Source organism: Pinus tabuliformis, chromosome 9, assembly GCF_031772625.1.
Source record: "Pinus tabuliformis cultivar Carrire ecotype Pingquan chromosome 9, CPIR1, whole genome shotgun sequence".
Taxonomy (NCBI): Eukaryota; Viridiplantae; Streptophyta; class Pinopsida; order Pinales; family Pinaceae; genus Pinus; species Pinus tabuliformis.
In genome coordinates this window covers 1,347,988,931-1,348,012,543 of record NC_142307.1, presented here as the reverse complement: position 1 = coordinate 1,348,012,543, position 23,613 = coordinate 1,347,988,931, and the positions used below count along the sequence as shown (strand labels likewise).

Below are 23,613 nucleotides of genomic sequence, written 5' to 3'. Positions count from 1 at the left end.
CAGAGTGACCAACCGGGATGTCCCTGATAGCCAGGCACATACCTCGCCCTATTGATGTTGTTGCCCCTTATTAGGAAGTGAGCGACAACGAGGAGGAGATCGCAAGGAACGTCGAGGGGTTAACTCATGGTATCCCGGGGTATGCTCGGATAGGAGACATGCCTCGTCGGTACTAGAGGCACACGGTGGGAGTATCAGATCGGATCTGCTGACTGCTGAGTCGTGTTGCACGAGCTATCTCATGCTACCATGACCACCATGCTGATTAGTTCCTAGGTCTAGCACTTACATATTTTTTGAGGCCTATGTGCCACGGATGTATGAGGCTTGCGAGCTACTGATGTTATTTTAGACACACATTATTTTTTTGGGTTCTGATGTATCAAACATTCTCATCACACACACACACACACACACACACACACACATCTATATATATATATATATATATATATATATATATATATATATATATATATATATATATATATATATATATATATATATGTTGTATTTTCCTGTCTATTATGGTACAAATGGTTTGTATTATCTTTTACATGTTTCGTAAATGTCTATCCAACATGTAATTAGCTAATGCATATGTCAATGTATTCATGTGTCTAGGAACATCATGATATGTAATATAGTCAAAATGTCTTTCCAATAGATGAATACGGAGATGCATTCATAATATTTGAGGGTTCCTGACAGAATATTGCCCGTTGAGTTGAAGGACAACAAGCAGTGAATCTAGGTTGACAACTAATTATCTGATGCCCAGAGTAATGGCTTCTGACAATAGTTCGATGACTGCACTGTATTCAGCGATGTTGTTGGTTGTACAAACTACGCAGATACCTTGAAGGTCAATCAACTCACCATTAGGGTCATAGATAGCCCATGCCACGGATGATAGGTTCTGGGTACTACGACAAGCACCATCGCCAAAACCAACACGAGGAGTCGCATACATATGAAAAGCAAGAAAAGCATAGTAAATAGGAAATCTGTTTTAAAACTATCACACAAAACCACGCTGTACAAAAATGAATCACACACTAATGTACATAAGTAACCATGCAAGATGACCTAAGCATAGTACTTCTTGAGATGGGAGTCCATGCTAGGACTTGGGTAATCAATCAAAACAAATGAACACTAGAGTTTTACCGTTGCCATTACGAGTAAGCATCGACTCGGCCAAATAATGGAGTAGAACTCATATAAGGCTTTGCCCCCATGCCTCCTCGGTGAGGGAGGGTTACGAGTCAGAGGACAATCGGGGAAAACTCGGGGAGGGTAAAATCCTGAATCCATGAAGGGATAAAGGTGCCCTCAGTTGAAATGTATTAACCATGTCAGGATAAACTAACATGTCAATAAGCAATGGAGAAGAGGACTCTCCGAAAACAGTAGACATGACCGATGGGCGAGGCAGGAACGAGGAGCAATGATGAGTATCGATCCATGGTGGTTCCTCAAGAGACATGATTTCCATGAAACCTTCATCAGCAAGGAAGGTCTCGGCTAAGGGATCAGATGATTCCAAAGTGCCAAGCCAAGGGGTGTGAAAATACATATTGAGAGAGGTCTTCGACATATGAGAATCAGAGGATGAAGAGTTTGAAGCCAAAAAAATTTCCACGTAATTGACTTTGGCGGGACTAAGCGACATAACCTCAACCCAAGTATCAACAAGATTTGGTGTAGGTATGACCCAGGGATCAGATTTGACCGAGATCATGTTGATAGAGGCAACATGAGGAGGTGGGAGTGGAAAAATTCCCATTAAGGCAGAATCTTTGAAGAGACCCACCCCCACACTCTCATAGGGAGCACCAGAGTGTTTAACGTACAGAACATTGCCATCCAAGGAGGAAGAGGCAAAGAAAGAAAACTGATTGACGGTGAAAATATTCCCTTGATGGGGAAAACAGATCATGCGAAACAAAGAGGAGGCCACGACATGCATGGCATGAGTCCAACTTCGGCCGAGTAGAATATTATAATTGAGATTGGCGTCAACAATCTCTACTTTGACTTGCATTGTCTTGCCTTCCAAGGTGATGGCAAGGTTAGGTAAGACACCGAAGGGTCGTGAATCGCGCCCATCGAAAGCTTCCAGAGTGTTCGGAGACTAGTTTAGTGCAGGGGAACTAATAGCCTTCCAACATGCAGTTGACATGATGCAGGTGGAAGCACCTTCATCGATGACAGTGTGATGGATGGTCTTCTCATTAACGATTACATGAATAAGAAAGGCAATTTGATGAGGGAGTCATCGAACATGGTTCTCCAGATCGAAACATATCAAATTAGAATCGATGGGATCGATGCCCTTGATAACTGACAGCAAAGATTTCTGCTGTGATGGGAAGCTTTGGAGTACCTCGAGAGACGACACAGCTGACGGAGCTTGAGCCAAATCCTCAACAATATTGTAGTGTTGAGCGGCTCGGGCATTGGGATTATACGAGGATTTCCACAACACACCTCAAGAGGGTGGCCGTGTAGCGGAATCAGAGTTAGGGCACTCGATTTGGCAAGGGCCAGAACTCGGGGTAGAAGAAGAAGGTATAGGTTTTTTTTCTTTCCCAGCTGCCAGAGCTGGAGTTTGATAATATTTTGATTGGGTAACCACATTAATGGGCATGCTCATCTTGAACACGAGATCCAGAGGAAGTAGATCGAGGTTGGTCTACCATTTGGGTTTGCTGAGACGAAAATGGCTCTTTAAGGACGACAAGGGTCCCTTTGAGCATGCAACTAAATTTGGACCGTTGAGGACAATCCTCAGTGTAGTGATTCTCCTCGCAAATGAGGCAGGGATACTTTGGTTTCCGTTTCGAAGATTCACCAATAGATGATATGGGAGGACCCTGTTTCGGGGCATCAGCTTTAGCTCTGCCTTTGCGTTTTTTCTTCCCTTTAGAGGATTTGTCCGCTGCGGTAGACTGGACAACATGGATGTCTGAGGTTTTACCAGGGCTAGGCGGATTCTGAGATGAACTATTAGGAGCAGCATTCGAGACCGAATTCTGTTTGGAAGAAGTTTTAGCAGGGGTCTGGGATACTGAACCAATAACTCCATCGACGGGAGGAACAACTGGTGACTTTGATGCTGCGGGATCAGATGATGGCTACGGAGCATTGGGTAACAACTCGTATAAAGTGCCAGACTGAGAGTAAACCAGATCCAAGTACTGGGCATGAGCAATGGCTTTCTCTTTAATGACACATCCACCCATAGCTATATTGCGAGAAATTGGGGCTACGAATGATTTGGTAAACCATTCAGTGAGAAACCGATTAGCTATCTTGAATTTGATCAGGCGACGTCTACATCTCCATTCATGGATATGTTCAGAGATGTGTGTCGCAGTGTCTTGATTAAGCGATGTGAGCAAATAGGTGCCCATTTCATAGCGAACCTGCAATTGAAAATGCGTGAGGAAATCCATGGCTAACGAATTAAAGTCATGGAAAGTACTCCGAGGTAGCTCAATGTACCATTTCGATGCGGCACTCATGAGGTTTTGTTGGAAAAGACGAAGATGAATGGAATCATCCACGTACGAGTTCGACGAGCACTAGAGGCGATATGTCATCACATGGGCCTCAGGATCTTCTTTATCTTTTCCATCGAACTTTGGGCAATCACTTGGTATCTTAGATGACACCGGAGGCCAGTACGACAAATGAAGGATCAGATCATTCGTAAGGCGTGATACATGTGGCAACTTGAGTGTAGACAAGAAAGGTAATTGAGTGTTAAAAGGAATGGGAGGTTGATAGGCGGGCCCATAAGGAGGAGCCCATCCCTGCTAGTAAGGATTTTGGCCCCACAGTGGGGGATTTTGGCCATATGGCATCTGAGGTTGCCCCCATCACGGATTACCTTGACCATAGGGAGGATTTTGACCTTGAACACCTTGAAACTGTCCAGGAATGGGTTGATGATAGGCAACATATGGGTTAAAAGGCTGTTGAGCCTGTTGACCTTGGACATATGGATATGGGACCTATTGTCCTGGAACATAGGGCTGATGAGCCTGCTGTCCCTAAACAAGAGGGTTCTGGACCTACAGTCCTTGGGCATAATGTTGATATGCTTGTTGCCCTTGGACGTAGGGGTTTTGTACTTGGTGCCCTTGGCCGATAGGATTTTGAACCTATTGACCTAGGACAAGAGGATTCTGGGCCTGCTGCTACAGGACTTGACCTTGTTGGTATGTATACAAGGGTTGCTGCTGCCCTGGTTGGTTTTACTATTGCAAGGGCTGACCTTGTAGTTGCAAAATTTGTCCCTGGGTTTGCAAAGGTTGGCCCTGCGAGGGTATGGGTTGATAGGTATGCGGAGCATATTGCATCTGCTGCTACGCAGCTTGTTGCAACTGTTGTAAGGATTTGCCTTGCAATTGTTGTAGGAGGCCTTGCTGCTGGATAATTTGCCCTTGGTGTTGCGTGGCGAGCCCTTGTTGCAACAAAGGTTGCCCTTGTGGTAACAAAGGCCGCCCTAGTTGTTGTAAAGGTTTTCCATGCTGTTGCAAGGGTACTTGAATAGTGCTCGGGAAATTATCGAACTGAATCTGGCCGTAGCCAAGCTGGATGTATTGCCCAGATTGAAGGGTGTAAGGTTGATTAACCAATCCTTGAGAACCATATGGAATGTAAGGATTTTAGTATTGGACCTGAGCCCCATAGGGCTGCTGATACTGAACATTGCTTGATCCAGACAGACCAACGAGATTCTGAACCTATTGGTATTGGACAATGCTTGATCCAGTAGGATCAATAGGATTATAAATAATACTAGAAGAGGGCTGGCTTATACCAAGCATGTGAGATTTTGAGCCACTCACAGTAGTGGCACCTGACACGATAGAGACATTTAGGTTCTGCCCCCCAGGACATGGCACAATCTGGCCACTGACTAATGGGACAGAGGGACTAACAGAAACAATCTTTGAAATTGCCGGTTGTGACTGATGTGTAACTGGGATCAATGATACAAAGGTATTTGGAACAGTGGGCTGCACTGGGACTGAAGTAATAGCCTGTTTGGAAGTCGTGTTCGGGACGAATGGACCTGACGTAGGCCTGGTGCCTAACACCCATATAGGATTATGGTAGAGTGATGAGGCACTAGGTGTGCCTGAAACTAAGTGCCCCAAAGACACATAGTTGGGTGGAAAATTGGCAGGAATACCTTTCGAATAAGGGAAACCCTCGAGAGGGAACTGCAATTACAATTCTTCCCCCTCAACAGTGTGTGGAGTAGAAACTTCGGACTCATCCGGAGATGTGACTGGAGCATCACCTTCGGGTTCCATGTTTGAAAACAAACGATGACAAATGGCCAAACGTGTACTAGGGGATAGTTCCAAAGGAACACCCGGCTGGTCGTACGGACTGTAAGGACATTGCGGTGATATCTCAACAATGTCAAACAGAGGGTTCAGAGGATAGATAACTAGTCCAAGCTGACCGTTAGTGGTCAGCGAGTTCTCTGGAGTTCGAATGGGATTGTCTGGAGATTCCAGGCTAAGATCAGCAGATGACCCTGAATAGAAAGTAGGCGGAGGACGAGATGTCAATGGTTGAACACTCAAAACAATTGCGAGTTCAAAATTTTGGTCCTCAAGTGACTCTGATAACTTATGAAATGACTCCTCAGACAATCTTTAAGATGTAGGAGAGGAAGAGGAATTGGGTGAACCAGATGGTTCAGCCACGATGACCTTGTCTTAGTCGACAGAACAAATAACTTCAAGGCTTTAAAAATGTCCTTTTAAGGGAATTCATGATTTGGTAAAAAAGACTAACATGATGTTTTGGATCGTGGGCAATCAATTATTAAGACACATAAAAGGCTGATTTTATTTCATTTTTTAAGAGTTGAGAAAGAAACAAAGATGACTCTATCACTTTCGATTGGAAATGAGTTCAAAAGGACAAGTGCTCGAATGATATTTTAAATTTAATGAGTCAAAAAGATAAAATGACTGTTCTGGATGATTTAGGTAAATAGGATTACCAGGCAACCATGAGCTGCATAATACCTCCTGGCAAACCAAGAAGTACGAGTAAGCAATCTCCTCGAATGTTGTGTTCGGTGTATCACATTCGCAAGATGGCTGACTCGGCTTCCTAAGGATAAAAGGATTGCAGCCTAGTGGGGTCTCTCATTATATACTCAACGGTATGGGGAGCACAAATCTGTGCTAGCACTGTCTAATGCCGAAGCTAACGACAACTGCTAGTTTTAAATACGTTAGAACACGTCTCTAGCCTAGACCTTCTAGATATGATCATTAATGTCAAATGTGTCTTAGGTTAATTGAATTCATTTTAGAGTTGATCTTGAGTTAAGTTTCAGTTTTCAAGTCTTAGTGATGCTACTCGAAAAACATAAAATGCAACTAAATGGGACAAGACCCTTTAAATTCGATGAAATACCTACAGTAGAGAGGGTAGAAACTACTCAATCAAATGTAAACAATCAAGCAACTGAAAATGAAATGATCTTTCACTACCTTACTTTTTCAAAAAATAAACTAATGAAAAATGCATTCCAATTCCTAATTTCCTGACAAGCACTTATCTATTAGTCCTTTGAAAATGAAAAAATTCTCTTCCTTTTTCAAATGCTGATGCAATTCTAGTCTTTAAAAAGATGCAAGTTTTGTAACACAATGATGCAATAGGCTAGAATTTCATATCTTCTCATGAAACAACGAAACAAACTTTTCACATAGAAACTTTTAATGAAAAAGTTTTCAAGACAATGAGCTCTTCAAGCAGATGAAAAAACGAAAAGAGAAGTTCATTCAGATCAATGAAACACCGACTTTGCAAAACACAAGGCCAACAACGTAATCTATGTGGGAAAGAGACGTTTAAGCTAATAAATGAAACTTTTTTCAAACTTGTGCAAAAGACGTCAAAGTCATAAAAAGGACCAAAAAACAAATGCAAGGAGTAAACACACCTACAATCCGACTTGGTGAGTTCACAAACTGCTAAATGGGTGACAAACTTGATGCCCCAGTGTCGCTAGCCACTCAATGACTCAATCAATCAAATAGAAAGAGGACAAGCCAACTAGCAAGAAAAACCAAATGAAAAGTAGCTTTCTAATCAGGGAGAAAATAGTAAAAAAGGCTTACAAGGTTAAAACACAAGAGTAGAACACACTGGCCAAGATTGGGGTCAATCCCTAATCTTCACCTACAGGCATAAACACGACTACCTAACTGACAACAAGCGCCAGAGGTTGGTCGGCGCGACTGTTCCTCAGCAATTCGCACTGGTCAACGTGACTATCAACGGATTAAGCACGCTGGCCGAGGTAACTAAGGAAAAATTAAAAAATTTCACAACAGGGACCACATTTGCTACTATGAATTTTGGACTCAAGCCAGTAAGCAGGAGAAAAGAATCAGAACCAAAGGGAAAATGTGAAACTATAAAATTTCTCACAAAATCATGAAATCAAAAGCAAACAAAAATATGGGATCCCCAGTGGAGTCGCCAATTTGTGGTGAAGTAAAATTATAAGTGTGGACACGAACGAATTCCTCTAGCCCAACAATGGGTCTAGCTACAACAAATACATTCTATGGAATATTTCCTTAGGTTAGAATCAAGCAAGAGGGCCTACCTCTTGGTCGCTTATCCTGCTTGATGATGCCTTGGCTTGCTTGCTCCAACAATCTCTCGCTTCCTTCTTCAAGTTCCTGAAACAAGTGCACAACAACAACACGCAAACATAATAATAGACAAATATTCAACCTACTTAACGAGTCAAGAAGCATTAAGACATGGATATGTAATATTACAAAACATGTAGGAAATAAATCGATAGTTTCATATTTAATATCAAAGAGAGATTACAACCATTTCGTCTTAACACTACAGTCTTCCTCTAACAAGACCAGGTTCCCACACACTTCTGCTAGCATTCCACGATGGCTTCAAACAACAATAGTTTAAAGGATCTTCCCTTTAGGCTTCACTCCAAATCAAAAAAAACTTCTCCCTCAACACAACTAGATAGCTACAATGAGTAATAGCTTGCTTGTCTACTCCAAAATAGTATCAACACTTTGCAACTATAACACTCATGCTCAGCCAAAAGCTATCACTTGTGACTAGTTTGTGCTTGGGAAGAAGGGAGGTTTATATGGGAAATATGGATGGGAGATGGATCCTCTTCTCATGGTAGAAGGACTTATCCCTTTAGGTACTTCCATCATTATAGGAGAAAGGAGCCCAAACTATCATCCTCGACCCCATCTGGCCAAACCATTTACCAAACTTTCGTTAAGAAGCTTCTAAAGCTGGAAGCTTTGGCTCTAATTTAAAAAACTTTCCATAACAGGACCGACACAACTGAAACACATCTCAGTCGCTCCGGTCGGCGCGAGGAGTAGTGTTAATCTTTGTACATTGGCGCAGGGGAGACAAAGGCCATTAGCATCGGTCTTGTAAACTGGGAAAAATAGAAGTTTCAGGGAAATGGTGCAAAAAGGAAATGATTTGCTCATGAAGAGGGGCATAATGGGAGTTTCTTCATGAAGGCAAAGCATGCGGGGTTCACTGTAGAGGTCCTCCAGGATCAAGGGACAGGGAGTACAGGGATAGTGAAAAAATGTTGTGTAACAGTCCCAGTGATGTTCTAGACATCTTAGGCCTTAGTTGCTCCCACGCTATGGGCAAGAGAGCATCCAAAAACCCAAATTCTCTCTCACAGGCTTGCCTGCTAGCGACCAGGGACTAAAATTTCCAATTCTGTGCCAACAACCCCGAGATTTAAGCCATTTTTTCAGGCCCAGAGCCCAGGTGACTAAAAAGAATGGAGCGATAGCTTAAAATCAGTAAAAGTATAGGGAAACAATGATGCAAAAGAAACAAGTTGAATAAGAACTTAATCAGACCCCTACTATCCATGCCAGGCATTTCGTCAAACATATCATCAACATGTAACCTACAGGTGTAAACAACAGAATTAAGTGTAGGGATCTCATACTTATCTGAGAATCGCTATGAACCATTGTTCCCTCTTGTCATTTGTTGCATTATCATCTATTAGTCCATAGATACATTATCCATTTATTTACAAATAAAAAAATGTAGAGAGCCATACATATCTGTTGTCATAAAACATACATATAACCAACATAATAGGGACAAAAGTATCATAAGCATTTCAACGATGAAATCCACATATACATCAATAAATTTACACATGAAAATCAAGGGAATGAATTTCTCATTAATGAATGAAATAAACCAACCGGAGATGGGACTACCACGTTCCACCCGACCATAAATTGGCTGAGCAAAGTCTCTCTTCAGCCAATCACCTCTGTGCTATATTCCAAGCATGAATGTGGGACTCATAGAACACACCAAAAACACCAACAATAATGAATGCCATCAGATTTCTCTTCCTACAACATGAGGAATTTGAATGCCTCCTAGTTTCTAAGGATTTACCATAATCCACAGTCTAATCTAGGGATCACTAGGCCCTATGCCAAGACATACTCTCCAGGCTTTACCATACATCCCATCCTAGGAGTATTAGGCCCAACAGAGAGAAAATCCACCTCTTGTCTTTACTGCATATCCCGCCATTCACTGACAAGGATTGCTAGGCCTACTGAGGCACACAATCTAGCTTTACCACAACCTGCAGTCCAGTTTAGGGGTTACTAGGCCAGTGGCTTTACTACGATCAACAGTTTGGTTCAAGGAGCACTAGGCCATGTGTTTGTCAGATCAGAGATCCACCTAACTCATCTTTGAATCCAATCCAACCATCCCACATTAGCCGAATGTGATAACCCATATCATCAAAGCTACTAGGAAAGGGCAAGGCTAGGCTGAAGAACACTATCGCACCTGGAAAAACCCATGCCATGATATGAAAGAACCACATGCAATCCCATGCATTCCAAACATAGAAAGGAAAATACACATGCAAGTCAATACCTACAATGAAGCCCACTATAGCTACTTGATCCTTCCTTTCCCTACTTGATCTTTTCTTCCTCTTGCTTTCTTTGCCTTTCTTGCTCCGATGCCGAAATGCTCCAATAAAACTATAAGTGTCCAAGAGTGTCTGAGAGAGAGAGAATAATGAGAGAGCTCCAAAACTCAACTAAAAAAAGGTTACCATCTGATCCTTAGAAGCCTTTTTATGGATGAGGCCTTGTGGTGCAGGTAAATTCTCAGTGTGGACACAAACAATTCCTCTAGCCCAAGAGAGTGGGTCTAGCCACAAACAAACAATCTATGGAAAATATCCTTAAGCTAGAATCAAATAAGAGGGCCTACCTCTTCGAACACTATTCCGCTTGGTGATGATCTTGCTTCCTTACTCCAACTATCTTTCGTTCCCTTCCTTCCAATCCCTAAAACAAGCAAACAAAAAACAACAACAAACATGATAGCATACAATATTGTATTCATCCTACTTAACAAGTCAAGGAACATTAAGCCATAAATATGTAAGATAACACTTCATGTAGGAAATCAATCAATAGTTGTATTCATATAAATTCAGAAAGAGATTATAACCAATGCCTTGACGTTACTGGTCTCCTCCAACGTATCCAGGTTCTCACTCTTCTGCTAGCATCTCATGGATAGCCCCAACAATGGAAGTTTTAAGGCCTCTTCCCTTCAGTATCAAACCAAAACAAACACACTATTCTCCCTCAAACATAAACCAGAAAGCTACAAGCTATAAATGTCTTGCTGATCATTCAAACTCACTCCCAAAACTAGTTTAGCTTGGGAAAAGAGAGGTTTATATAGCTTCGATGGTTCCTCTCATCATGGGAGAAGGTCTTATCTCTTGAGTTTGTTCCATCCTAATAGGGGAAAGGAGCCCAAACTAACTTCTTCGGCTCCATCTAGCCCAACCATCTACCAGACTTCCGTTACGAAGCTTCTAGAGCTGGAAGCTTCGACTCCATATTTAAAAAACTTGGCAAAAGAGGATTGACGCGACTGGAAAAAGGTTCAGTCGCTTCACACAATGCTAGTGCTAGTTTTAATCTCTACAAATCGATGCGAGGAGGAAAATGGTCAGTAGCATCGGTCTTGTAAACTGGGGTAAAAGGAAGATTTTTGGGAAATGATGCAAAGGGGAATTACTCTGCTCATGAAGAGGGACATACTGGGAGTTTCTTCATGATGGGAAAGTATGTGGGGTTTGTTAGCGCTTGAGATTTCACCTCAGGCTGAGAAAGGTAAACCTCAAGGCAACATCAAACCATTCAGCCTCGTAGCTAGCCCTACGGGGCAGGAGAAGGCTCTCTCCGGTCAATCTCGGTAGATTTTCAATTGATGAGACGACCAAACGGGTAACATTGATATTAGGCTAGTAAACTGATTAGAAAGGTTGATTTAGGGTTTTTAATTCAATAACGGGGTTTTTCTGGGCTGCATGGGCAAAATCACAGCTTGAAACAGAGAAATATAATGAACAACACAGGTTATCGACTGAGGCAAGGTAGGCAAGACATTTAGCATCAAATCTAGTTTTAAACGGGATGGCAAGACTGGTGAGGAGCTAAGGAGGGCAAACAATAACTTTGAATCCTCCTTAAACAGTAGAAAACATTTAAACATGAACAAACTTATAGGCAGAGCATGGCAGGCATGAATTCTTACCTAAACACTTCATTTGTTCAGTTAGAAATGATCATGTAGTGAAATGAAACATAACAGATTACATATGAAACAAGAGAAAAACTAATGCTAAATCATCATGCCACAGGGATCTCAGAAATCAGAGCTGTGAAATTTTCATTAAAAATCCCTGCCAAAAACTGTACATTGAAAGCTCTGTTCTCCAGCACTCTCAGCACTCAGAAACTCTCCCCTCTCTCCTACCCATGAATTTTTATTTTTAATACATTAAATAAAAATATGCTAAGGAAAAAACAAATCGGTCCAACAGCAAAGGTGTTGTTTCAACTGCAATTACAAAAATAGGAAAGAGCGTTTTCTTCTATTCTAAAACAGAACCGTGTCCCTAAAAATCCTCTGATCATTGGCTAATTAAAAGACAAACAATGGAGCGCATATCTTTTTGATTTCTGAGGTCTTGAAATAGGAAATTAGTTCCTATTTTTCTGTTGCGGTTGATGTCTTTGTGGCGTGAATGAGGACCGGACTTAGTGCCCTGGTGTGGTTGACATCACCCAATTCCATATCTAAAGAAAAAACCTTTTTTATTGTAAATATCTGTTTTTGGGGCGCCCTCATCATTCGTGAAAGTGGCGGTGGTGATAGTGAGGAGAAAACAAGCCACGACATCCAGCTTCATGCGCAATTGCCTGTCCGTCCCTGCCTCAAATGCACCTGTAGAAGTATCCACAACTAAGACTGCGGCATCTGCTTGAGACGCCCCAACGATCCAGTTTGGAACAAAATCCTTGTGCCCGGGAGAATCTAAAAATACTACATGAAATTTGACGGTGTCAAAATGTGCTACAGTAACTGTCATAGTTACGCCTTTCTCCCTTCCTGCTGGACTTTCATCCAGAACCCATGCATATGCAAAGGATTCCTTCCCTTTTCCCGAAGAATGGCCAAAAAACATAACGCATAGCCGCCCTGGAACACAAACACTAAAAACTGCATCTGGAGCCTTTTGGATTGGATCGATAACTTTAGCAGGCCAGGCAGGATCACCACGCCTTCCAGACTTAGCCCAGACAATATCACCCAAATCAAACTCTTCTAGAGGATGCAAACCCTTCACTGGAACCCCTGATGTTGTTCTTTCTTTAGGCATAAGACTTGGCATACTGTCTATATCAGCAGATTCAAAAGATCTCGGCAAAGACTTTGGAATGGTTATTCTATTCCTACGTTCAGAAACCATATTCAATTTAGTGGTATCAATGCTTTTCAAACCTTTTGAATTACATTTCTTCCATGGTTCAAGAATAAAATCTTTGAAGCGGGAAGGAAGCATCTGGGTTCTCCCGCGAGTGGTCCTTACAACTGGGGCCCGTGTATCCAGCTCTTCTAATTGATTTGCTGGACTATCAAAATTGAATACTTCGCCAGGAATAGTTATATACCACAACGTATGCCAACGAACCAGAGAGTAATGCGAGCAAGAACCACAAATTTATAGACTCTGAGCATGTGATCACAGTAATAACCATGAATACAATGCCCAATTGTAACAAGCCACTGTAATGAGCTAGATATAAATATGATCATCAATTACTCGACAGCCAGCAATCTTAGCATTCTGATCTAACAACCCAAACGCAGCCTCAAATTTCATTCCACGATCAATCATTAATGTGAACAGAGTGGTTGAAGCCCCAAACATGGGATCCGCATGTACTGTCTGAGGAGATCCTTGAAACTTTATAAGGTTGGCCTTGATATCAACAATTCCCGAATCAAAATCACCTGCTAATTTGAAAAAAGCGTAAACACTATATGATTGGGATTGCAATACAAAACCATCAATGAATAAATATAAAATCTACACTAAGGCATTCTTCAAAAATCGACAGTTTTACAAGACTGCGTTCCATCGCATTCTTCAATTAATGAGATAATCCCATAGTCGGCTAGTCGGCTACTATAGTATTAGAATGCTTCTGGCAGAACGATTCAATTCTATCCCACGCCTCTTCCAATGTAGCAGAAGGAGTTCCAAATGATATTCTTATCCAATTTTTCATCCCAAGTGTGGAACCTGGCAGTACCACCACTGATTCTTCCTTAACTAGTGCTGAAGCAAACTCCATGTTATCCTTGATGTCTTTAAGGGCTGATATATTTATCTCCACCATGATAAACATAGATCCCTTCGGCCTTGAGTGACACCATAGAGAATGTCTGCTGTTGTTTCCAGTAAGTGTAATGTCTGCTCAAAAAGCAGCCTGCACAATCGTTGTAGGACCAGGAGTTGTGTTTATGAGCATCTCGACTCCTTCTTGGATCTTGCCCCGTTTAAGAATGCCATGAGGATCGCAAGCAACGAGCCATCCAAACCGTCAAGTAGAAATTAACCATCGCTTTGAAATTCCTCCAAGAGTAATGACTAGTGTGATGGAAGCAAATTTTTCCATAGCCTCAAATTTACTCCCTCCAAAGACCATGTGCGCATATACTTCATCTGAAACAATAAGGATTCCTAAGTGTCCTGTGGTTTTTTGCAATCTGTAATAGGTGTTCATAGGAGAAGACAACACCACAAGGATTGCTTGGATTAATGATAACCATTGCCACAGTTTTATCATCGGCCAATGCCTCTACTTGATCCAAGTCAACTTCCCAGTTATTCTCTGGAATCAAGTCATAAAACTGGATTTCAATGCCATTGTAACCACAAGCAGTTTCATAAACTGGAAATCCTGGTCGTGGTTTTGAGCCTTTAGTGGCCTATACTTGCATGCATACTTGCATAGCTTGCGAGCAACCAACTGTGAGGTACACATGAGGAAAAATACTCTGCAACAGCAAAGGGTATATGAGGCTATGAATATTTGATCAAGATCTGGACCTGCAACATCAATTTTCCAGCATCAATTTTCCAGAAGAATTCTCTTTCCCACGCGATCCCTCTCTAACTTCATCCAACACACTTGGAGATTTTTGGTTGCTCATTCAAGGCAGCCTTTGCTACTAGATTCGCCATCTTTGCTTGAAGTAAACTGATCTTGGAAAGATTCAAAGCTTGTCGTGTACGAGTAATGGATGAAGGAGCGGAAGGCATTGTTGATTTGATCATTAAATTGCCAGACTTTGATTGCTGATGATGCTTTGAATTGTGTTTGTGCTTTTGCAGAGATAGGAGCTGAGGAAGCTGCTCCCTTTTGAAGAGCTGGAGATAAATTACATAATCTAAAACAACACATTAATGATTTCTTCTTCAAAACAGGGTTTTGAAGAAGAATCAATCTCTGACATGAGACGGAGTCTAACATCGGCTCCACTTGGGATGGCAGCTGCCGCTCCGTGGAGGTGCCAAGAACCGCAGAACTTTGGGAGAGCAGACAGTGCCTCCACCCATTGGGCAATGGAGTCATCATCAACACAACTCTTGACTTATTTTTCAAATTGAAACTGAACTTGATCTGATCTCAAGATTGAAATGACTGAGAAAATGACTTAACAATCTTCAAGCAAACTAAAACAAGATGCTGCCCTTATGGCTGCTTATTTATTTACAAAACCTACTCTAATCTACTGTACAAACAATAGATCAGGTAATGCTAAAATGCCATATTAACCATTCGAGTAAACCTGAAAATGATGCCGCTTGAGAATGTTGCCACCAGAACACAGATGCAATTGCTGGCAGCCCTTCATGCACGTACTGACCCTGGTCACAGAAAAGACAGCTTGATCTGTCAATCAAACTGAAAAACATGTCCATGTATGCCGCAATAGGATCACGGAAGCTGGACTCTATTGGCTGCCCCAACTCTGCAACACATACTGCCAGCTGCACACTGTCAATGTAAACGACTATAGGCAATTCTATGATATCTTGTTTCGAATGAGGAAGGATTTCCAAGAACTTTTTAGGGTCTTGGAAATCATATGACTGAATCTGCTCATCGAGACACTGAATCAACTTTTCGATTCTTTCAACAATTAACTCACAGACACTAGTTTTGAGGACTTTTAAGGATTCCAAACATTGAAGCAAAGCATTGAAAACATTTTCATCAAATTCAGTATCTACTAACAGCTTTCTTATTTCTTCTACAGCTTCACACAGGGTAGGGTTTGCCACATACCCTTCCATTGCATAAAAAGATCAGCAAGCGTTAGAATGTCTGGATCGAGCTGGAGTCGCCAGGTGAATGGTTCAGCCTGCATATGTATCTGACTGCTGTCCACCATCAGCATCAGATCTGAACTTGATACATGTACTGGGGTGAAATGCAAATGAAGTGCTATATTCACAAGCTCACGGAGATTGACTGAAGCAACGTTTATCTACTAACGCTGATGTAAAACAAGAGCGTTTTCGAAGGCTACCTGGCGTAACTTCAGGCTCTGTCTAAGACTTATGAAATAACACGTCAACACACAAACAAGTTTGTTCTCTCCAGTATGGTCGCCAGTATGTTAGTGCTTGAGATTTCACCTCAGGCTGAGAAAGGTAAACCTCAAGGCAACATCAAACCATTCAGCCTCGTAGCTAGCCCTACGGGGCAGGAGAAGGCTCTCTTCGGTCAATCTCGGTAGATTTTCAATTGATGAGATGACCAAACGGGTAACACTGATATTAGGCTAGTAAACTGATTAGAAAGGTTGATTTAGGGTTTTTAATTCAATAACGGGGTTTTTCTGGGCTGCATGGGCAAAATCACAGCTTGAAACAGAGAAATATAATGAACAACACAGGTTATCGACTGAGGCAAGGTAGGCAAGACATTTAGCATCAAATCTAGTTTTAAACGGGATGGCAAGACTAGTGAGGAGCTAAGGAGGGCAAACAATAACTTTGAATCCTCCTTAAACAGTAGAAAACATTTAAACATGAACAAACTTATAGGCAGAGCATGGCAGGCATGAATTCTTACCTAAACACTTCATTTGTTCAGTTAGAAATGATCATGTAGTGAAATGAAACATAACAGATTACATATGAAACAAGAGAAAAACTAATGCTAAATCATCATGCCACAGGGATCTCAGAAATCAGAGCTGTGAAATTTTCATTAAAAATCCCTGCCAAAAACTGTACATTGAAATCTCTGTTCTCCAGCACTCTCAGCACTCATAAACTCTCCCCTCTCTCCTACCCATGAATTTTTATTGTTAATACATTAAATAAAAATCTGCTAAGGAAAAAACAAATCGGTCCAACAGCAAAGGTGTTGTTTCAACTGCAATTACAAAAATAGGAAAGAGCATTTTCTTCTATTCTAAAACAGAACCGTGTCCCTAAAAATCCTCTGATCATTGGCTAATTAAAAGACAAATAATGGAGCGCATATCTTTTTGATTTCTGAGGTCTTGAAATAGGAAATTAGTTCCTATTTTTCTGTTGCGGTTGATGTCTTTGTGGCGTGAATGAGGACCGGACTTAGTGCCCTGGCGTGGTTGACATCACCCAATTCCATATCTAAAGAGAAAACCTTTTTTATTGTAAATATCTGTTTTTGGGGTGCCCTCATCATTCGTGAAAGTGGCGGTGGTGATAGTGAGGAGAAAACAAGCCACGACATCCAGTTTCATGCGCAATTGCCTGTCCGTCCCTGCCTCAAATGCACCTGTAGAAGTATCCACAACTAAGACTGCGGCATCTGCTTGAGACGCCCCAACGATCCAGTTTGGAACAAAATCCTTGTGCCCGGGAGAATCTAAAAATACTACATGAAATTTGACGGTGTCAAAATGTGCTACAGTAACTGTCATAGTTACGCCTTTCTCCCTTCCTGCTGGACTTTCATCCAGAACCCATGCATATGCAAAGGATTCCTTCCCTTTTCCCGAAGAATGGCCAAAAAACATAACGCATAGCCGCCCTGGAACACAAACACTCAAAACTGCATCTGGAGCCTCTTGGATTGGATCGATAACTTTAGCAGGCCAGGCAGGATCACCACGCCTTCCAGACTTAGCCCAGACAATATCACCCAAATCAAACTCTTCTAGAGGATGCAAACCCTTCACTGGAACCCCTGATGTTGTTCTTTCTTTAGGCATAAGACTTGGCATACTGTCTATATCAGCAGATTCAAAAGATCTCGGCAAAGACTTTGGAATGGTTATTCTATTTCTACGTTTAGAAACCATATTCAATTTAGTGGTATCAATGCTTTTCAAACCTTTTGAATTACATTTCTTCCATGGTTCAAGAATAAAACCTTTGAAGCGGGAAGGAAGCATCTGGGTTCTCCCGCGAGTGGTCCTTACAACTGGGGCCCGTGTATCCAGCTCTTCTAATTGATTTGCTGGACTATCAAAATTGAATGCTTCGCCAGGAATAGTTATATACTGCAACGTATGCCAACGAACCAGAAAGTAATGCGAGCAAGAACCACAAATTTATAGACTCTGAGCATGTGATCACAGTAATAACCATGAATACAATGCCCAATTGTAACAAGCCACTGTAATGAGCTAGATATAAATATGATCATCAATTACTCGACAGCCAGCAATCTTAGCATTCTGATCTAACAACCCAGACGCAGCCTCAAATGTCATTCCACGATCAATCATTAATGTGAACAGAGTGGTTGAAGCCCCAAACATGGGATCCGCATGTACTGTCTGAGGAGATCCTTGAAACTTTATAAGGTTGGCCTTGATATCAAAAATTCCCGAATCAAAATCACCTGCTAATTTGAAAAAAGCGTAAACACTATATGATTGGGATTGCAATACAAAACCATCAATGAATAAATATAAAATCTACACTAAGGCATTCTTCAAAAATCGACAGTTTTACAAGACTGCGTTCCATCGCATTCTTCAATTAATGAGATAATCCCATAGTCGGCGATTCGGCTACTATAGTATTAGAATGCTTCTGGCAGAACGATTCAATTCTATCCCACGCCTCTTCCAATGTAGCAGAACGAGTTCCAAATGATATTCTTATCCAATTTTTCATCCCAAGTGTGGAACCTGGCAGTACCACCACTGATTCTTCCTTAACTAGTGCTGAAGCAAACTCCATGTTATCCTTGATGTCTTTAAGGGCTGATATATTTATCTCCACCATGATAAACATAGATCCCTTCGGCCTTGAGTGACACCATAGAGAATGTCTGCTGTTGTTTCTAGTAAGTGTAATGTCTGCTCAAAAAGCAGCCTGCACAATCGTTGTAGGACCAGGAGTTGTGTTTATGAGCATCTCGACTCCTTCTTGGATCTTGCCCCGTTTAAGAATGCCATGAGGATCGCAAGCAACGAGCCATCCAAACCGTCAACCAGGAATTAACCATCGCTTTGAAATTCCTCCAAGAGTAATGACTGGTGTGATGGAAGCAAATTTTGCCATAGCCTCAAATTTACTCCCTCCAAAGACCATGTGCGCATATACTTCATCTGAAACAATAAGGATTCCTAAGTGTCCTGTGGTTTTTTGCAATCTGTAATAGGTGTTCATAGGAGAAGACAGCACCACAAGGATTGCTTGGATTAATGATAACCATTGCCACAGTTTTATCATCGGCCAATGCCTCTACTTGATCCAAGTCAACTTCCCAGTTATTCTCTGGAATCAAGTCATAAAACTGGATTTCAATGCCATTGTAACCACAAGCAGTTTCATAAACTGGAAATCCTGGTCGTGGTTTTGAGCCTTTAGTGGCCTATACTTGCATGCATACTTGCATAGCTTGCGAGCAACCAACTGTGAGGTACACATGAGGAAAAATACTCTGCAACAGCAAAGGGTATATGAGGCTATGAATATTTGATCAAGATCTGGACCTGCAACATCAATTTTCCAGCATCAATTTTCCAGAAGAATTCTCTTTCCCACGCGATCCCTCTCTAACTTCATCCAACACACTTGGAGATTTTTGGTTGCTCATTCAAGGCAGCCTCTGCTACTAGATTCGCCATCTTTGCTTGAAGTAAACTGATCTTGGAAAGATTCAAAGCTTTTCGTGTACGAGTAATGGATGAAGGAGCGGAAGGCATTGTTGATTTGATCATTAAATTGCCAGACTTTGATTGCTGATGATGCTTTGAATTGTGTTTGTGATTTTGCAGAGATAGGAGCTGAGGAAGCTGCTCCCTTTTGAAGAGCTGGAGATAAATTACATAATCTAAAACAACACATTAATGATTTCTTCTTCAAAACAGGGTTTTGAAGAAGAATCAATCTCTGACATGAGACGGAGTCTAACAGGGTTCACTGTAGATGTCCTCCAGGATCGTGGATGGGGAGTATAGGGATAGTGACAAAATGTTGTGTAACAGATTCCCCCAAAGCGTGAAGGCTAAACTAGAGTGAGGGGTGAAATTCTTTACAAGTGGATGTGGGTAACCGGATTCTGTCGTCGGAAAACCTGTAAGAAAGCATACATGTACATATCTAAAATCTGATAGTCATGTGTGATAAACATGAGAGGCATATAACACTACATGAATCCATGGTATAGGCACAACTATCCATTAAGAAAAATATCATGTGCATGGATCCTCGGCATGGATGCAACCATCTGACTGGAGGGATCATATGAAATAGATCCACGGAATGGGCGCAACCATCTATCTAAAGAATCATGTATATAATCATGAATGACTCATTACTCCTCGCAACTTGGACTTTTGTAATCTAAGCCCAGGGTCTTGCGCTCCAACATGACCCGATCAAAGTACAAATTCTAACATGTGAATAAATGTGTTGAAGTTGAATATGTTAGAAAATCGCTTGATTACCGGTCAATGATGTGAATCGTTAACAAGCGTGAGAGAAACCACCAATAATGACAATGGCTCTCAAGGTACCAACAACACTATTCATGAGGTGTGAATAAGGAACTGAAGTTGAACACACGTGAAATCATTCAATCAAAGGCCAATGATGAGAACCTATTGTCGAGTGTGAAAAACTTGCCATTGAGGCATGCAAGCTCTAAGGTACTAGAAAGGAGTTTCTAGATCAACTTCCTGGATAATGAGCTGAAAAGCACAGGAATAAATTCGTCGAAGAAAGGTCATAATGAATCCTTCATCATTGACACGAAACAGGAACATAATGAATGAGAGTAATCCAAGATGATCAGACAATGTAGAGGTAGGAAGACTTATCTTGAACATATGGATGACACGACTCCGAAGTTTGGCACCATTTGACATCATAGGATCAAAGGTCATGGTGACGTGGCAGAGATCATATGATAGGTTTAAAATGGATAATGCAAAACCCAGGGAGGCAAGTGACAGAGTGAGGATGTCCCAAAACCTGACACGAATAGTAGATGAGTGTCAATGTTCAAGAGCGACAGGCTGCCTCAAGTGAATACAACTGATGAAATACTTCCAATTTTCCCTCACCATTTTTGGCGAGTACCCTACTTATTTTTACACAAGCTTGGTGGGGATAGCATATTCTTGTAATATAAGTCCATCTTTCGAATGAATCTGACCTAGTAATATTAATGAGCCCTAGGAAGGATAAGCTCATGTTCGTCATGGTGATGAATCTGATGTCGTTTAATATTTTAACGAGTCCGACAAAGGTGTAACTTGGTATATTTTTCATGTTTAGAGAGTTTGAAAAGGACATGAAAAAGAAAACTATGCATGGTCCCTTTTCGTACATTTTTGTCTCTCAAGCCTAAAAAGGTAGAAAACAATACTTAAGAGAACCACTTGACCATTTCAGTCAAGGAGTACCTTTTTCATAAATAGTTTATCCTAGCTCAAAAAAGGGGTAAACATATACTGTGTAAACGACAATTTGCAACCTTTAATGAGTTAAAAAGTGATAAGAGCTCGACAATCTTTTCATGTTTTAAGAGTTGGAAAAGAGATGAAAGCAGACCCCCCATTTTTATTCTCTTTAATGAGTCAAAAAATGGAAAAAATACTCGGCAATCTCTTCATCTTTTACGAGTTAGAAAAGATCTTAAAGGTGACTTGTCCTGGAGGAACGAGTGGTATAAAGGGTAGCATCTGGTTTCGTCAATGGAGGAACTTCTCAAAACACGTAACGGTCAAGAGGTAGGCTGATAAAACCACTCATTGCTATGGTTCCTTAGAAAAGGAAAAAAACAACCAAGTGAAATCATATGATCGGCTAAAGAGACAATGGCGATGGAATAAAACAACCAAGGCTCATCTAGTAGAAATCAACTAATTAAAATGGCAATCACGAGATGTAAATCGGGAATGGGTTCATTTTTACACAAGCTTAAACCATGGATAACTCTTCTTGGTTTAGTTTCATGTTTACACAAGCTTGAAATGAAAAACTATGCTTAAAATAAGTTTGCATGCCCCCGACATAATGACTCAATTCGAGGTACATGCCCCCCACGCTTCATTTCATTCAACTAGGTGAATGGAATGAAGGTTCACTTTCGAGATCCAGGGAAGAATTGACTGGGATTTTACGAGATCTTAATCAAAGACTCAATTTGGAAAAGGGAGGTGCTTCATTTTTTAATGAGGCTGACACAGTAAAAGAACTATCCTCGAGACCCTTATTTCATTTTTTAACGAGCTTGACACAAGACAAGGAACCATCCTCATGACTCCTTGTTTCATTTTTTAACGAGGTTGACACAAGATCGGGAACTATCGTCATGACATCTGTTCATGACCCATAAGAGAACATGGTTCCCAAGAGGTCTTCACTAGATGGAAGAACCACGCTTTAGGAGGAATGCATGTCATTTGGTAGCAAAGACAGATCGGTTTCCAATGTCCCCAGTACATAATGTACAATACCATATGTGTGATCATCAACAGATGTGGAGACGGAATGGGTAGCCACATAATTGACCTGTGACAAGGAAGGTACTGCTTGCAAACAAGAGCTGATAGGGGACAATGGTTGCAAAGGAGGCACTTGGTGACTAATGAATGATAGTTGATCAATAGTCACAATTCTCCCTTCGTGTGGAAAACAAACCACACGGAAAAGTGAAGAAACAAGAGCTCCCATGACATAAACATAGTTGTATCCAAGGAGAAGATTGAAATCTAAGGGACCTTGGACTACCATCATATCTATATAGATGATATTTACTCCCAAAGTAATAGGGAACTTTGGAAGGACCCCCAAGGTTTGACTGGTTCCTCTGTTGAAAACCAACAGATTCTGAGTGACAGGCACAAGCTGTGGGAATCCCAAAGCTTGCCAAGTAGTAGAAGGAATGATGCTAATAGATGCACCTTCATCTAATATAGTGCCATGTACTACCATATTATAGGCTTGTACTGTGATCTGGAAATGCACATAAGATGGGAGGTGGAAAGCAGTCAATTGACTCCAATCAAAAGAGATGACAAAACTACTTGGTGGGGGTATCATATGATTGCCCCCATGCTCTACAAGAATAGAAGAAAGACTCTCCTGAACAACCGGGACGGGAAGGTCACTCTTTGATTCATGAGAATCTGAGGAGAGGAGAAGAACATGAGCAGTATGATCACCACTCTCTCCGAGAACAGAGTGATCAATTGAAGGCGGAGACAATTTGACACTCTTTTTGACCAATGGTTGGTTGGGAACAGACAAAAGAGAGTCATGCCCAAGAAGAGCAGGAAGGGCAGGAGATGAATCCAAGTCAATCTCTTTACCAACCAGAAGAGGGTCATAAGAAAGCCTTTGATAACCAACAGGAAGTTGGGGTTGAGGAGCTGCAAGGTTTTCCAAAATTTTGGAAGCTTTATCCATAAGAGGACAAAGGTGAAGAAGATTCTCTCCTTCAAATAACCTACAGGGGAATCTAATCTTCCCTTTCTTCTTACCATCACTAACTGAGGGTGCAACATCGACATGATATCGAGAGGTCGATGGGGAAGGTCGATCCAGATTTTGAGACCATACCTCTAAGACTCTGGGAATGACAGGAGAGTCTCGAAGGAGATGGTCACCCTTACAAAACTTGCAAGGGAATCTGACCTTCT

General features: G+C 41.4%; 1 pseudogene; it reads right to left on the bottom strand.

Moving 5' to 3' along the window:
• Positions 1 to 18,493: 18,493 nt before the first annotated feature.
• On the bottom strand, positions 18,494 to 19,590 carry LOC149153499 (putative aminotransferase TAT2 pseudogene; annotated as a pseudogene).
• Between the last annotated feature and the right edge of the window lie 4,023 nt (positions 19,591 to 23,613).